Raw genomic sequence first — 17,635 nt, 5'->3', positions numbered from 1 at the left:
ACCCGAGTCTCCCCTGTCTACACCCGAGTCTCCCCTGTTTACACCCCAGTCTCCCCAGTCTACACCCGAGTTTCCCCTGTCTACACCACAGTCTCCCCGGTCTACACGAGAGTCTCCCCTTTCTAGAACGCAGTCTCCCCTGTCTACACCCTAGTGTCCCAGGTCTACACCCCAGTCTCCCCGGTCTATACCCCAGTCTCCCCGGTCTACACCCGAGTCTTCCCTGTATACACCACAGTCTCCCCGGTCTACACGGGAGTCTCCCCTTTCTAGAACGCAGTCTCCCCTGTCTACACCCTAGTGTCCCAGGTCTACACCCCAGTCTCCCCAGTCTACAACCCAGTCTCCCCTCTCTACACCAGAGTCTCCCCTGTCTAAACCCCAGTCTCTCTTGTCTACACCCGAGTTTCCCATGTCTTCACCCGTGTCGCCCTGTCTACACACCAGTCTCCCCTGTCTATACCCGAGTCTCCCCTGTCTAAACCCCAGTCTCCCCTGTCTACACCCTAGTCCACCTGTCTACACCCCAGTCTCCCCTGGTTGCAACCAAGTCTCCCCTGTCTACAACCGAGTCTCCTCTACACCCAGTCTCCCCTGTTTACACCCCAGTCTCTCTTGGTTACACCCGAGTCTCCCCTGTCAACACCCGAGTCTCCCCTGTCTACACCCCAATCTCCCCGGTCTACACCCGAGTCTCCCTTGTCTACACCCCAGTCTCTCAGTTATACACCCGAGTCTCCCCTGTCTACACCCCAGTCTCTCTGGTCTACACCCGAGTCTCCTCTGTCTAGACCCGAGTCTCCCCTTTCTCCACCCCAGTCTCCCCTGTCTACACACTGTCTCCCCTGTCTACACCCCAGTCTGCCCCGTCTACACCCGAGCCTGCCCTTTTTACACCCCACTCTCCCCGGTCTACACCGGAGGCTCTCCTGTCTACACCCCAGTCTCCCCTGTCTACATCCCAGTCTCTGTGGTCTACACCCAAGTCTCCCCTGTCTATACCCCAGTCTCCCCTGTCTACACCCTAGTCTCCCTGTCTACACCCCAGTCTCCCCTGGTAGCACCTGAGTCTCCCCTGTCTACACCCGAGTCTCCCCTGTCTACACCCCAGTCTCCCCTGTCTACACTCCAGTCTCCCCTGGTTATACCCGAGTCTCCCCTGTCTACACCCGAGTCTCCCCTGTCTACAACCTAGTCTCTCTGGTCTACACCCTAGTCTCCCTGTCTATACCCCAGTCTCCCCGGTCTACACCCGTGTCTCCCATGGTCTACACCCCAGTCTCCCCTGTCTACACCTCAGGCTCCCTGCCTACACCCGAGTCTCCCTGTCTACACCCCAGTCTCCCCTGTCTACACCCCAGTCTCCCCGGTCTATGCCCCTGTCTCCCCGTTCTGCACCCGAGTCTCCCCTGTCTACACCCCAGTCTCTCTGGTCTACACCCGAGTCTCCCCTGTCTACACCCCAGTCTCCCCGGTCTATACCCGAATCTCCCCGTCTACACCCCAGTCTCCCCGGTGTACACAAGAGTCTCCCCTATCTAGACCCCAGTCTTCCCTGGCTACACCCTAGTGTCCCCGGTCTACACCCCAGTCTCCCCGGTCAACACCCCAGTCTCCCCGGTCTACACCCGAGTCTCCCCTGTCTACATCCCAGTGTCTGTGGTCTACACCCGAGTGTCCCCTGTCTACACCCCAGTCTCTCTGGTGTACACCCGAGTCTCTCCTGTCTACACCCGATTCTCCCCTGTCTACACCCCATTCTTTCTGGTCTACACCCGAGTCTCCCCTTTCTACACCCGAGTCTCCCCTGTCTACACCCCAGTCTCCCCTGTCTACACCCTAGTCTACCTGTCTACACCCCAGTCTCCCCTGGTAGCACCCGAGTCTCCCCTGTCTACACCCGAGTCTCCCCTGTCTACACCCCAGTCTCCCCTGTCTACACTCCAGTCTCCCCTGGTTACCCCCAAGTCTCTCCTGTCTACACCCGAGTCTCCCCGGTCTATACCCCAGTTTCCCCTGTCTACACCCTGTCTCCCCCTCTACACCCCAGTCTCCCCTGTCTACACACGAGTCTCCCCTGTCTACACCCCAGTCTCCCCTGTCTACACCCGAGTCTCCCCTGTCTATACCCCACTCTCCCCTGTCTACACCCGAGTCTCCCCTGTCTACACCCCAGTCTCCCCTGTCTAAACCCCAGTCTCCTCGGTCTACACTCTAGTCTCCCCTGTCTACACCCCAGTCTCCCCTGTCTACACCCCAGTCTCCCCAGTTTGCACCCTAGTCGTCTCCCTGGCCGTAACCCTGTTCTTAGCCTGGCCCTCACCCTGGACCACAGCTCAGCCCCGCTGGAGAATGGGGTGTCTGCTCGTCTCTCTTGGCCCCCACCGAAGAGCCCCTCTCCTGCCCCCTCTCCCGTCAGGCCTGCATCGAATCCCAACAACACCCAGCTGCTGGACCCAAGGCCTGGCGGGGCTCAGTTTCTTCTTTTTCTGGAAGCCTGTTCCAGCCTCTGGATCTTGCCCGTTGAACAACCTCCTGGCAGGTCAATCCAGACCCACCTCAAGCTGCCACATCTCCTACCTAATTTCTGCAATTCCCCCCATGTATTGCTTGTCCCAGAGGCCTGTCAGACCGCAGCTCCCCTGCTCAGGACCCGGGATGTCCTCAGGACTTGCCTGCCCCTGTCACCACCCGTCCGTCACCTGTCCGGCCACACTGGCCTTCTCGTCGCCCGTGGGACACCTCCCAGAGCCTCAGCACCCTGCACCGTGTGCCCTTGGTCTTGGGTCTTTCCTCCCAGCTTGACACAAGACTTGCTCTTGCTTTTCCTTTGGGACGTTCCTCAAACGTCACCTCCTCAGAGAGGCCCCCCAGGACTGCAGCATCTAAGCCAGCCCCTCTGTCTCCCCGTGCCTTCTCCGACTTGCATCTCTTTCCAGCACCGGGCCTCCGAGTCCTTGCTTGTCGTCCCTTGCTGGTCCCCATGCTGCCCTCTCTACGAGCTGCGGGAGGGTAAGGGTGCGTCTGCCCTGCCCTGAACCCCACTCCCTGGAGCCTTTGTGGGTGGGGGCTGCCCACACTGGTCAGAATGGGTGAACTGAATCCCTACACACCCTGGGCTGCACCAGGCACCCTCGTCTTCAAATCATACCTGGAAAGCTGAGTTAGGCACTGCCTTGACTCCGTGGGGAGGCCTTCGAGGCTCCGGATGCCTCAGACGCCTGCACACCTGGCCCAGGAGGCCAAGGGGACCCAGGTGAGGCAAGGGCCCTGGCCCCAAAGACACGGCTGTCTGCTTGTTGCTCTGCCCACGGCAGCTCCGAAGCCCCGCAGCACACACGCCGTCGGGGACATGAGCAGCAAGCCTCACTGCTACTGCTCTGTGCCTCTGTCGCCTTGCCTGACATGCCTTCCGCCCGCTCAGCTCATCATTAACTGATAGTTCGCTGCTCGGAGATAATATTTCTAATGTGTAATGCAATTTACAGAGTGTAGAAAGTGCTTACAGTACAAAGCTGTGACTCGGGGTCATGGACCTGTGTAGAAATTGCTGCGGGAGCCGGTTGTGGAGACTGAGGGAGCAGACTGTCCTAGGGAGACGGGAGGACCGTCCCGATGGCCGCCTGTTTATGCAGGAGGCGTGTTTGTAAATCAGGGGGAAAAGGAGATCAATGCATTGGCATGTTTCCTCTCTCAGAAGCCCATTAGACAATGCGAGCTGTGCCTGTCCCCCATCGTCAGGGTGAGGCATATGGGTCGGGACCTACCAGTAATTTTAATCTCCTGAAAGCACATTTCTATGCTAATTTTTAATTACAATTAGTGCCAGTGTCAGCGGTTAGCCTGGCTGACTGACTTCATGATTTGCCGGTGTTGAACCTCTGCTTGGAGACTCACCATGAGGGGTGGGGTCCCTGGGAAAGGACGGCGCAGATCCTAAGCCAGGGGACCTGGCAGGGGTGCCTCGTGGGAGGTCTAGTTGTGCGAGTCATCTCATGCTGTCTCCATGAGCTCCACCGGTCACTCCCGGCCAGTGCACACAGCAGGACCTCTGGACGTTTCTGAACAGCCCAGCTGCAGGGAGATGGCGTCCCAGGAGTGAGTGAGCCCCACATTGTCTGACAAGCAGGGGAGTGGCATGACCGGCCTGCAGGGCAGGGAGAAATGCAAGCTGCCCTGTGCGGGGCCAGGGTGTGCGGTCAATTGTCTCTTGAGCTCAGAAGAGCCTGAGAGGGACGGATCCGCCTGGAGGCTCTGCCCCTCTCCCTGTCCCCCGTGAGGCCCCAGCAGGCAGGAGAGCTCTTCCCTGGGGGGCCTGGCCTCCAGGGGAGCAAGGAGGGGCAGGGAGGCTGCAGCCACTCTGCACAGAGCCTCGTGGGGCGGGGGAGAGGGCGGAGAGGCTCTGAGGCTGGGGGAGGAGAGCCAGCCCGGAGCTGCCGGTGGGGGGAGCCCTCAGGGTGCCTCTGACCCTGGGGGCGCAGCACTCCTAGGTCAGAGGGCCTCACCCCCTCCCGTATCCCCTTTGGAGTCCACAGGGCCCCTTCATAATGGAAGCTGACAGAATGCAAATGAGTTTCTAAAGGAACCAGCAAAACTGGCAATTTTTCTCATTTAATCTTCAGATGAGCTGTCTGTCTCCGGGAGCAGTCTCATTAGAATTCGGAGACTAATTCTGTCCATCAACAGGAGATTATTGGTGTGAGGGAGGTTTGAGGGGTGTCCTCCCAGTGAGGCCCGGACACAGAGCTCGGAGCTGCCCCCGCGGGTCTGCCCTGCCTCTCCGAGTGGTGCTGTCTATACTGGGCGGGGACCCCCAGGCCCGCGGGAGAGACGTTGGAAAGGAAGAGTCTGGAGTCCCGGCTCCCAGCTGGACGTTCCCGTTCCCTGCGCAGAGACGCTTCTGTCCTGCAGTTCCCTGAGTAGCTCGCACACCCAGAACCCGCTGTCTCCCAGGGTCCTCCCCACCCCCATCAAGGCTTGTGGGGCGAGGGGAGCCTCGTGGGGGCCTCTACCTCCTGGGCCCTGGGTCCCTCCCAGGAGAGATCCCCGCCCAGAAGGAGGGGTGTCCGTGGAGCACAGCGCTTCCCTGCCCCCACCCCACCCCTGAGGGTCCTGGAAGACGGCACCAGCCCATTTCACAGGCGGAAACAATGATGAGACAGGAGCAGAGGCATTGGGCTCTCAGCTGAGTGGCCCAGCCAGGATTCGAGCCCGGGTCTACCTGCTTCCAAACTCCACGCACGGGTCTCCCTCCTGGCAGGAAGGTGGTGGCCAGGAGGTGGCCTAGGAAAGCTGGCAGCTCCCCTTAGACCCGTAGGTGTGGGCGGGCAGAGCCCAGAGCACAGCGCACGCAGACTTCAAGAGTCCCCCTGAGCCGACGAGAGCTCGACTGTCTCCACGCAGAGTCACAGTGGCCCACACATCCCCACCTGGCCCAAGGAGGCCAACCCTCACCGGCCAATCTGAGTTGGGGTCTCCACCTGCACCGAGACGCCCGCTCACAAGCAGGTCTGTGGGCAGAGGGAGACCTTCCCCGGGGACTCACGTAGAAATCCAGGGATGTGAGCGGTGAGGACCACTGAGCCGTGGGGGCGCTGGGTCCCCCAAGGCTCCAGGGTTAAAGGTCAGGAAGCAGGAGGGCCCCAGGAGGGATATCAGTGCTGACCCCTGGCCACCTAGCACCTGAGACAGACTGTGGCCCTGGCAATCAAGCCCTCTGTCCCCACGCTCCCTTCAGGGAGGGCACCCCCATCAGCCCAACTCGACACCAGGGAAGCCGCGTCTCGGAGGGTGTGTGGAGCTGCCCAGGGTCACGGGGAGAGGACTGCAGCGCCAGGGAGGGCTGGGCCGGGGGCCGAGAACCCACCCTTCAGCGCCGTTCTCAGCCGCTTCCTTGGTGAGATGCTCTTCCCCATGAAACCAGGGAAGAACACAGGAGTGTGGAGCTGGGGTCACCACTTTGCACTCCCCTTACTGGGACACGTTCTAAAACACAGGGCCTTGAGCTCATCTCAAATGAGCGAGAGAAGGACTGTGAAAAATGCCCAGACACCTTCGTGGGGGTAAAGGGTAAAGGTGAGCTGAGGGAGGGACCAGCAAGGACGCCCCGCTGGAAACTGGCCTCTGGATGCGTGCAGGCTGGAGCCGAATGCAACAGACAAGCCAACCAAAATTAAGACAATGATGGATCTGTGAAGGCACACAGCAGTGAAAAATAGAAAAGCTCAGGAATGAGCTTGCTAAGCAGGAAGGCGGTAGAAAGGGCGGAAAAGCTTAAAAGCAACTTTTTAAAGAAAAAGCAGCATCATTTCCGAAATGAGAATCCAGCCGGTTTGTACATACGGGTGAGCAGACAGCGCAGATGCTGCAGTCAGGCCAGTGAGAGAAAAGGAGGGAGAAAACAGGGAAATGAACTAAAAAGTAAGGGTTCTAAAGCAAGTGACAGTCGCAGAATAGACGCAAAGAGGGCCCAGGATGCGTGTGGATGGAACCCCCAAATCGGGTGGGGTGGGGTGGGATGGAGCAGTGTTCACCCTCCCCCGAAGGGAATCTTTCCTGAAATAAAGGAAAGGGCCAGTCTGTCAGAACGGCCCACCCTGAGCGTGTTCTAGCAGATCGTTAAGGATTTAAACATCTGCTGGGGCTTTGTGGGAACAATGGAAAACTGTTTGTGATTAGGGTGACAATGTCATTAGCACCCAATCAGGGCACCTTCCAGACGGAAGCGGGGATGTTACGCAGACTGTGCTGGGTGGACAGTGCCCACACACCAGGACACACGGTCACCGTTACAGCTGAGATCAGGACGGGCTTGTCGCCAGGATCCCAGACAGCGAACTTGCGCCAGAAAAAAACCAGAAAGCAGATGTGAGATACTCAAAGAAAGAAAATGCAGGTGGGGATTGTAGATGCTAACTGGCCTTCAAGCATCAAGATCACCTGAGGGTCAGCCTGTCTCCCCAACCCCTTCCCAGGAAACCCGCCTGGGAGGGGCCTTCAGACGCCCAGGACCTCACAGAAGCACCAGCTCAAGAGCCGGGGCTGAGCGTGTAACTGCAGAACCAGCAGCAAACGGCAAGTCCCTCCCAGCAATGGTCTACATGGTAACAAAGTTATTTCAAAAGGGACAAAGTCCCCAGTGATTTGGAAACAAATGGGGAGAGGAGAAGTTGTTCAGTCGCTCAGCTGTGTCCGACTCTTGGTGACCCTGTAGAGTGTAGCCCGCAGGCTCCTCTGTCCATGGGATCCTCCAGGCAAGAACACTGGGGCGGGCTGCCATTCCCTTCTCCAGGGCAACTTCCCGACCCAGGGATCAAACCCTCGTTTTCTGCACTGGCAGGTGAGTTCTTCACCTCTGAGCCACCGGGGAAGCGCAGAAGAGGAGAACCTGACTGTCAGTCAAGTTACCGACGCAGCTGTGCCAAGGAAGCTGTGGAAAGGGTGGTGAGTTTGTGACGATGAGCTGCTCCGGCGGTTGTGGGGGAAAATCCACACGGTCAGCATACGTGGAAAGAAGACCTGAGCCTGACCACACGTGAGAGCCGAAACTCTCCAAGTGAGCGGGTGGCGTTGCCCTAGGACTAGAAGAGGCAGTGAACGCCGGCGTGGAGGGCCCCGGCTGCCCCGGCACCGGGAGGGTCTCCTCCTGCCTGCAGTCGTGTTGTTGGTGCGACACAACCGCAGCCCCCGTGGGGCTGACGGACGGTCCTCCAGGGTCAGCCCCCGATCACTGTCTTGTGTCCCTCCACGTACACGGGCGCCCGCCCCGCCCGGAAACCCCGCAGGGTTGCACGTGTCCCGCAGCTGCAGGCTCCTGGATCCTGGGGTCAAAGTCAGGACAGTGGTTGGAAGCAGGAATCCCCAGAAAATTTTGCTTTTACACCCCTCTGCTCTTCCATCGCCCCAGAATAGGTCAGGCAGCACTTGGCAAAAACAGGAAGGACAGACCGGTCAGCCACGGGAGATGGAGGTTTAGATGATCGTGAGGACCTCGCCGGAACAAAGGCCAAAACGGAGAAGGCTCCTTGAGGATGCTTCACGGGTTCGCTTGTCCTGATGAAGAGAAGTCGATGGAGTGCAAACCGCGGACTGCAGAACACGTTTGAAATGGGACAGAGGAAACTGCACAGCCTGGAGTGAATTACAGCTGCTGCACCATCCAAGCGCGACATTGAGGGAGAGACGCCAACCCCTTGGAAAGCGACAGTGTGGCTCCAGTTACAGCTCAAAGCAGCGTGAGGCCCGAGCCCCCTTCAGGACCGTACTTGCAGCTGGCACAACCGGGCAGGCACGTGGCGGGCATAGCTGGCGTCAGGAGCCGTCTGGGGGAGGGGCCTGGAAGCCGGGGGGCCGCTTCGGGGAGCAGAGTGCCCAGCCTTCCCCTGGGGCAGCGCACACGTCAGCCTGACCCTGATTCTCACACGTGTGGGCGTGTGCTGCCCCCTCACACGTGCGCACAAGAAACACACACTTACAAGTGGCATTGCAGCCGTGAAGAGTGCGAGTGGAGTCCATGAAAGCTGGACTTGAGAAGCCTTCTCAGCAGGCAGAGACGTGATGGCAGCAATGACAGAGAAGAGAGATGGGGACCACCCGAGGAAGCGGTCCCGGGCTGGGCCAGGTGAAGACCCGACCTGTCCACGCGGGGCTGGTGCAAGGTCCCGCCACCGCTGCGTTTGGGGTCTAAGGTCACGGGGCTGCGGTTCCGGCCCTGGGCTTCCCCGCTGGGTGTCTGGGGCCCCAAACCCCAGGGGAGAGGCCCGTGGCAGAGGGGAACCGGCATCCACCTGTGCTCCAGCAACACAGGAGGCTCAGCTGCTTCCCGCCCCTCTCTTCCCAGGGCGGAGCAGGAGAGCGGAAGGGAAAGTGCAGGGAGCACCGGTGGGCCTGAGCCTGGCCACTGTCCACACCTCTGTGAGCCCGGAGCCGGGGCGACTCCTCACCATCCGGGGATGCCCGCGTCCCCGGCCCTGGAGGGAGGGAACGGAACAAGGCCCCTGCGCCTGCCTGCCACCCACTGCGGCTCGATTCCAGAGGGGCCTGTGTGACCGAAGCCACCCCTGTGCTCCCTGGCGGTGCATGTGTGGTCCGGGCCCCTGCTGAAGCAAGGCCAGGGGCGTCCACAGGACCCGCCCGGGGCACCTTTCCTGAACCCTCAGCGGGTGGGTCTCAGTCTCTTCCCTGTGAGTCCAGCGCCTGGAGGGTTCTTCCCCCAACTCAGAACACCCTGGACACAGAGGGGCTCGGACACGAATCCACTCTTCCGGGTCCAGGCCTGCTTCCCGACTTCCCTAAGAGAAACGCAGCCCCATCTGCCCACACCTTGCACTGCGACCTGTTCAGCCGCCCTGGTCCAGGCCCTGGTCGGAGGCCTCCCTGAACTGGAAGGGGCCTCTGTACTTATCTGGGATGGAACACAGGTGGGCTGGCCAGCGGGCCACCTTGGGGTGTGGTGAAGATCAGTCTCACCCAGCTTTCTCAAGGTCACTGTCAAAAAAGACAGAAATTGGAGCAAAACCAGTGCAAATGCAACAGGAAAGCCCTGGAACAGGCAGGCTGGTTTGTCTGCCGCTTCCAGGGTTTGCAGAACCCTGCTCCTGACGCCTGTCAAGGAGCTCGCAGGCCCATCCGAGGGCTCGTTTTCCTACTCTGATTCAACAAGGCACGTCTCCCCATCTTCAGGCTGTGGTCAAGAGCCTGGAGGGATGCTAATGGAGCTCTCGAGGAGAAGATAATCTTTTAATGGTCTCCAAGAGGCCGCCCTGAAAACCGTACTTAATACACACACCTGAGGAGTTAAAGCCCTGCTTATCCTCGGTTGAGAACGTTTGATTAGAAGGTTTTGTGACAGGTTCTGGAGGGAGGCCCAGGAGGCCTGATCCGGCCTCTTGTGGAGGCGGATGAGGCTGTTGGCTTGGGGGTTGGGGGCAGCTCTTGGGGTCCGGGCCCTCCAGGAGTCGGGGGAGGGAGCTGGGGTCCCAGCAAGGGCTCCTTGGAGAAGGACAAGATGTCTGGAGTGCCCTGCAGTGGACGTGCCCCCCAGGCGGGCCCTCCCCCGCCTCTGAATGGCCCCCACTCAGACCCATCTCACCCGGGCCCTGCCGGTCACCCCCACCCGCCCTGGCCAGGTGGTGTCTCGAACCTGGCCCTGAGCCCGGGGCCTGCAGGCTGCCGAGCTCTAAGACACGGGCTCAGGGGGCAGACGGCCCTCGCCAGTCGCTGTGACCCTCGGAGGCTCAGGCACGGTCTGGGCATCCCACCGACACCCACCCTGGTGCCTCTACCTCCTGAGAAGTTGTTTTTCTGACCCGAGCTGGGGGCAGCGCCCTGTGAGTGAACCAGCCACATGAGTTGAGAATTGGGCAAGGGTAGCTTCCAGGAGGAGGGGCGCAGGGGAGGCCGTGGGACTGGAGGGGGCATCCCGTCTCCTTCCCACCTGCGTCTATTCTCTGGGTGTGGAGGCCCCAGGGTGCGCGGGTCCAGATGGGATGGCCCGGCGTCCACCAGGGGCTCCCAGATTGGTCTCGGGGAGGACTTTAGGGACAACCGGCCAGGGAGCCAGCAGAGGGAGGCGGCAAGGGCCGAGCTGGGGCCGGAGGAAAGGGGTGGCAGACAGGAGCTGAGGGTTCTGGCCGAGCTGGATTTTAACCAGAGATGCTGGCTTGTGGGGCGCTTGCAGGGCTTTTCTTTGTCCCTAGGCCTCCAGCGTCCCCCGCCAACCTGCTGCCCTGAGCACCCTCACCGCATCCCTGCATCTCTGGGCACCCCCACCCAGGGACCCAGACTGCTCCTCCTCTTGAGAGCCCCCGCCCCAGCAGCCTGGAGGCCGGTCTGCAGCTGGTCTGAATGCACTTGGCCCCTGCCCGGGCGTACGCAGTGCACGGTGGAGGACCATGGTCATCCATCTCCTTAATGAGCCCATTTGTCAAGCGAGGGCTGGTGCTGTCCACCCTCTTGGCCAGCGGCCTGTTCCTGTTGGACGAGCCCCAGACAGACCCCGAGGTTCGGGGCTCTTTGCAGGCCTGTGGAGGGGGTCTTGGTCACGGCTGTTACTGGGGGGACGCGGTCTGCCTGGGCCCCTCGGCTTGCAGCAGGCCACGGGGTTTCTGGAGAGGCCCAGGGAGGGTCTGTCGAGTCGTTTGTCCAGAAACAAGGGGGTCTGATGGGTGGCCACACCCTCCGGACCCCCAGGAAGGAGCAGCCATCTCCCTGTTGTGCTGGCCTGGACTTCAGCTGGCCTGTCTGGGGCAGATGGGGATGGTTGCCAGGTTACCAGTTGTGGATGGGGTCTGGTCCTGCTCTCAGAAGGGAACAGAGCGAGTGAGGTCCCTTGGTCCCACGGGGCTGCCCCACAGCCGAGTGCTCTGGAGACACCATCTAGCCTCCTGGTTCCTCCAGAACCTTCCAAAGGGCACAGTGGCATGCCTGCCACCCCATCTCAGTTACCCCGAGTGCCTGCTCCCGGGGTGCGGAGACGCTGGTCTGTTGGCCCACGGGAAGGGCTCCGTCCCTTGCTGGGCAGTGAGCGGCCCCAGGCCCAGGGCTGCAGGTGGAGGCCCAGGGACGCGTTGGGTGAGTTTCCATCCCAGGGCACTCCTGCAGGGCTCCCAGGTACCCACTGGGCGGCTCTGCAGGGAGCCCTTGCCTGGCCCTGGGCTGGCAGACTTGGAGGGAGAGGGAAGGCATGGCCTGGGCAGGGCTGAGTGGTGTGGTCGCAGCCGAAGGAGCCCTCCTGAGGGGCAGCAGGCGGGGACAGACAAGAAAGACCCCGCCCTGCATCACGAGCCCCCACGCCCCATTCAGGAGCCCTCCACTGCGTCCCCTCCTGAGGACAGCCTGGCCATCCCCAGGCAGGGGCCGGCAGGGAGGCGCACACAGGCAGAGGTCTTAATAAAGAGGAAATTCAGGACTCAAAGACACAGGTGTGTGCAGAGTCCTGCGTGTAGGCACAGATCACCTGGAGGGGCCCAGACCCGGCTGAGAGTCCCTTGGACAGAAAGGAGACCAAGCCAGGCCATCCTAAAGGAAATCAACCCTGAATATTCATTGGAAGGACTGATGCTGAAGCCAAAGCTTCAATATTTTGGCCACCTGATGTTAAGAGCTGACACATTGGAAAAGACCCTGATGCTGGGAAAGACTGAGGGCAGGAGGAGAAGGGGACGGCAGAGGATGAGATGGTTGGATGGCATCACTGACTAGATGGACAGGAGTTTGATCAAGCTCCAGGAGATCATGAAGGAAAGGGGAGCCTGGCGTGCTGCGGTCCACGGGGTGCAAACAGCTGGACACGACTGAGCGACTGAAGTACAGCCCAGCAGCAGGCAGGCTGCCGCAGCTGAGCTCACACCGCCTCTCAGTCTAGCAGCTTCGGGGGAGGGGCGGACGCAGACCCGCAGCTCTCGGCCTGTGTCCTGGCGGGGGCAGCCTGCTCCCCCGGGGCTGGGGGTCGGCACCTCTGCCCCACCCGCTCTCCCCACCAGGCGCCTGGGGCACTAGCCCGCCCCCTCCGTCCCCAGAGCCTGCTTCTCGCAGGCCAGCCTCGCTGGCCTGATTCAGTGTCCCTGCACCTCTGAAGCCCGGATCCCTGCCCAGGGCACCCATAGGTGACGTCCAGTGCTGACAGGGAGCCCCGCCTCTCTGGCCTCCAAAGACCCCCGGTCCCAGCCCTTGCTTGGCTGCAGGCGCTGATCCGTACCCCGTCTACCTGCCCGCAGTCCCTTCCCACGGTTCCCTGACCTCCGGAGGCGGACTGAGGCTTCTGCTTTCTCTGCCAGCAGCCTGAACCCAGGGCCTGAATCCGCCCAGCTCTCTCCCCTGAATCCCAAGTAGAGCCACACCAGACGTAACACAGCCATCTGCGCGTGGCTGGCAGCTGTGGAGAACCGATTACTAGGGGCCGGCAGGAGTGAAAAGAGCCAGGCGCGCTCCCTAATGGTATTAGGGACGCTGGGAAGAGGTGTTTCCTGTCCCACGGGCAGTGCAAGCTCCGTGGTCACACTCACTGCCTCTGTTCCACTCAGGGTTCCCTGGGACCCGCAGGGCCAGGCCATCAGCACCAGCCACATCCCTGATGATGCTCTGTCCCCTGAATCACATCTCCAGTTTCAGGTCCAGAGACCTGCAGACTAGGGCGCACAGACTCCCGGTCCCCCTGGCCCCCGAGGCATCCTCCCCGCTCGGCCTACCTGGGGTGGTTCTTGGCCCCCCAGCCCCCTGACCCCATCCAGTCCTCCCAGAAGCCCTGGGCGTGCTTCCTCCAAAACCAGTCAGGGCCCCTCTCCTCCGTTCATCCCCGCCTCCACCTCCCTCCTCAAACCCCTACTTGCTGTCCCTTGGGGACTGCCCTGGCCCCCTGCTCACCCCAGGCCGCCTCTCCGGGCCCTGCAGTCCAGCCTCTTGAAAGAACAACCCCTTTCAAACTTCGCAGTGTCATCTGATAAATGCAACCCCCAGCTAAGCCCGTCCACATTCTGCCTTCCAGCTGACCCACTTGCCCCAGAGTGCCTCACGCCCCACCCCACCCACGGCATCCTGAGGCCATAGGCACGCTGGTGCCCACCCAGACCCGCTGCCAGGGGGACATGCCCTCCCGTGGCTGCTGGATTTCAGCCCCTCGGATTTCAGCACCCGTGTTGCGTGGGGGAGGCTCCCTGACCCTCTGTCACCCTGCCAGTGCTGGTTGCTTGTCCATGAAGCTGGACAGTCAGTCCCCGGGTCCCGCCCTGCTCGTGGACACAATGGCCTCCGTGTTCACTGGGTTCTCAGCACCGTGGACAGCACCTCCGCCTGAGCCCAGAAGGGGCTCACCTGAAGGCAGACGGGTGTGGGGGCGGGGAGCTCACCCTGGGAACACGCTTCCTGCAGGACAGCCCTCTGGGGCGAGGGGACGAAGCACCTCACTTCCAAGTGCCAGTATGTCTCCACGTGGTTTCATGTGGCTCTCGGGCAACACTTCCTCAGAGTAAAGCAGGCCAGACTGCAGTGTCCAGATACCAGGGCCCACCCCGAGCTTTGCAGGCGGGTGGGGCCCTGTGAGCCCTGCCCTTCTCCCTGGCCCACCCCCCTCAGGTGACAGACACGCAAAGTGAGCCTCCCTGTTCCCGAACTCAGTGCGAGTGAGCAGTCCTGCCCACAGGGAGGGGCGAGCACACGTATCCAGTGACAATGTGCAGCCAAGTGCTGGGGGTTGCGGACGTGTGGACGGGGGATGGGAGCCGCAGTGGCGAAGAACCCTCGGAAAGTTCTTGGGTGGGAGCCCCAGGGCAGGGTTCAGAGCCCTGAGTCACAGATATGGCTTCTTCCTGAGAAGGGTGAAAACCACACCCTTTGTGGAATTAACACAGCAAGCAAGGCAGCAGACAGGAGCGTCCCACAGAACCCAGCTACCACGAGGCCCACGCGACGTCCAGCTCAGCTCCCACGGCCCCGGCCCCTTCCCTGTGGACAGATTCAGACATCAGGGCCAGGAACTTGGGGGTCAGGGGTCTTTCCTGAGAGGATGGTCGTCTGGGCAGCTCTAGGTGGAACAAGCAGACTTGGACCCTGGGCTGATGGAGGTGGGGGAGTGACCGGTCCCCCGAGGCAGCCAGGATCTCAGTCTCTGCACTCGCACCCACCCCACCCAGCTCCACTGCTGTGCGCTGGGGATGGCGGGGATTCATCTGCAGGTCATGTGACTCCTCCCCAGCCCCCTGGGCAGGCAGTGGGCGTGGCCTGCACGAATCCCCTCCCACCAGCCCTGGGAAAGCATCCTTTGTCCCTGGTCATCACTGAGCAACAGCCAAGCTGCCCTCTTTGAGGGTCTGGGCTTCACCGGGACACCGCGCTGGGCGGCACTGGCCCCATGGCCTGGGATGAGATCAGCTGGCTGGGTGGTCCTGGGGCCCTGCCCTGCGCATCTACTGAGGAGGAAGGCACTGGTCAGGGTATCAGTCCCGGGACCCCACTCAGGGTCCGCTCACCAGGAGCTTAAGGAAATGGCATGGCAGCCCCCAGGGAGCGATGGATGGATGGGCTTCAATTTCGTCTTCAAAGCATAAGGGGATGGGTCCATGGGAGCAGCAAAGACAAGTGACCCAGAGGCCCAAATAGGGGCCCCAAGGCCCTCCCCTCAGGCTGGGCGGCCCTCTCCAGGGACTGTGGGCATTCTTTCCCCTTGGACACGTGACTCTGCCTGGGGGATGAACAGACACACAGACTGAAATGTGGATGGCAGACAGGTGGCCCAGCTGCAGACAAGAGCCTGCAGATGCGGGCAAGGCCGGCACAGGGGTGGAGGCTGGGTCTGCAAGAAGCACGGGAGGGTGGCGTCTCCACGCGGCTCCGTCACGGCTAGTTACTTGTCATCAGCAGCCCCTGAATGTCAGCGTGTTTCCTGACGAGAAGAAGAGCCACTTGCCGATTTCCTGGAGCTCCTCTGAGGCGACAGTCAGATGCTCCTCACAGGCTCAGACTTCAGCGGTCCTGCCCAGTAACAGACGGCGGCGTGGGCTTCCACTCGTGGGCTCGGGGACCAGGCTGAGTGCCCCTCCCAGCGCTGCCCCGTGGACGCTGACCGGCCCAGGACACGGATGGGAGACTGCGGCCCTCCTCCTCTCTCCTCGTGAAGTCAGGCTCCAGCTCCTTGGCGTCGGAGACAGGGAAGGGGGCGCCTTCTCTCCACCAGAGATGAAGGCTCAAAGCATTCCAGAAGCGAGAGCCGAGGGAAGTGAGCCCGGAACTCGACAGCGAAGTCCCCTCAAGGCGCTGACGGATTCCCCAGCTATGTGCGCCTGGGTGGGAGGCTGAGAGCACAAACAGAATCCAGTAGCCGAGACAGCTGGGAAGGCAGGTTGTCAGCCTTCGGCAGGTCCACTACCAGGGAGGGAAGCACCAAGGGTTCCTGGGCAGCATCGGAAGTGGGGCCCCAGGAGAGCACCTGGCTGGCCGTCATGACATCCCGGAGGGCTGTTCCCTGGGAGTGAAGGCGAAGAATAAAAAGAGGGGGACAGTCCCTAAGAGGGAGAGGAGGGAGGAAGAGAGTAAGGCGGGAGACAGGGAGGGGCCACATGGCGTCTGAAGGTCAAGGGCAGGTCAAGGGGCACAGGCATTGGTTTCACATCAAGACGCCTGGTCGAGGAGACACCCAGACGTCTGAAATAAACCTCCATGAGCTCAGACTGATACAGATGGTTGAGGAGATAAGTAAACAAGGGGAAGAGACCAATCTGGGCACGGCCATCACAGTGTTTGCAAACCCCCGGCCCTTGAGGAGCTGGGGCGTGACCCGCACCCGGGAGTGTGGGCTGCGCCTGGGGCTCCCGTCTGAAGAGGGCAGAGGGCCTGGGGGGCGGACAGGACACCTCCGCCGGGTGACGAGGCTGGTGCCAACGTAATCAGTCACGGTGACAGCAGATACCCCGGTCAGCGCCTTCCAAGAGGACAGTAGCGCCAACCAGACGAGCTGCAGTAGCGGGACCTTCTGTGGAACGCCTACCCTGACGCCCAGACAGTCAAGGTCACAGAGGCACGGGGAGCTGGAGGGACGGTCCCAGCCGCGGGAGGAGCCCAGGAGACAGGAGGGCTTTGGGTCGCCTGGGGTCCTGGGGAAAACGGGCGCTAGAAAAAGCAGGGAATTCAGATGCAAACTAAGGAACCTAGAGGTGTGCTTGGACTTTGGCTGATACTAATGTAGGATGCTGCTTTATTTGTTGTATCAGATACAGAAGCATGCTAAGTTCAGTTCAGTCGCTCAGTCGTGTCCGACTCTCCACGACCCCATGAATCACAGCACGCCAGGCCTCCCTGTCCATCACCAACTCCCGGAGTTCACTCAAACTCATATGTCCACAGAGTCGGTGATGCCATCCAGCCATCTCATTCTCGGTCGTCCCCTTCTCCTCCCGCCCCCAACCCTTCCCAGCATCAGAGTCTTTTCTAGTGAGTCAACTAGTCACATGAGGTGGCCAAAGTATTGCACTTTCAGCTTTAGCATCAGTCCTTCCAATGAACACCCAGGATTGATCTCCTTTAGAATGGACTGGTGGGATCTCCTTTAGAATGGACTGGTGGGATCTCCTTGCAATCCAAGGGACTCTCAAGAGTCTACTCCAGCACCACAGTTCAAAAGCATCAATTCTTTGGCGATCAGCTTTCTTCACAGTCCAACTCTCACATCCATACATGACCACGGGAAAAACCATAGCCTTGACTAGACGGACCTTTGTTGGCAAAGTAATGTCTCTGCTTTTTAATATACTATCAAGGTTGGTCATAACTTTCCTTCCAAGGAGTAAGCGTCTTTTAATTTCATGGCTGCAATCAGCATCCTCAGTGATTTTGGAGCCCCCCAAAAATAAAGTCTGACACTGTTTCCATTGTTTCCCCATCTATTTCCCATGAAGTGATGGGACCAGATGCCATGATCTTTGTTTTCTGAATGTTGAGCTTCAAGCCAACCTTTTCACTCTCCTCTTTCACTTTCATCAAGAGGCTTTTGAGTTCCTCTTCACTTTCTGCCATAAGGGTAGTGTCATCTGCATATCTGAGGTTATTGATATTTCTCCCAGCAATCTTGATTCCAGCCTGTGCTTCTTCCAGCCCAGCGTTCCTCATGATGTACTCTGCATATAAGTTAAATAAGCAGGGTGACAAT

Source organism: Moschus berezovskii, chromosome 6 (genome assembly GCF_049115385.1).
Source record: "Moschus berezovskii isolate FMDL1 chromosome 6, NW_MosBer_1.0, whole genome shotgun sequence".
NCBI classification, from domain to species: domain Eukaryota; kingdom Metazoa; phylum Chordata; class Mammalia; order Artiodactyla; family Moschidae; genus Moschus; species Moschus berezovskii.
This window is presented reverse-complemented; position numbering follows the sequence as displayed.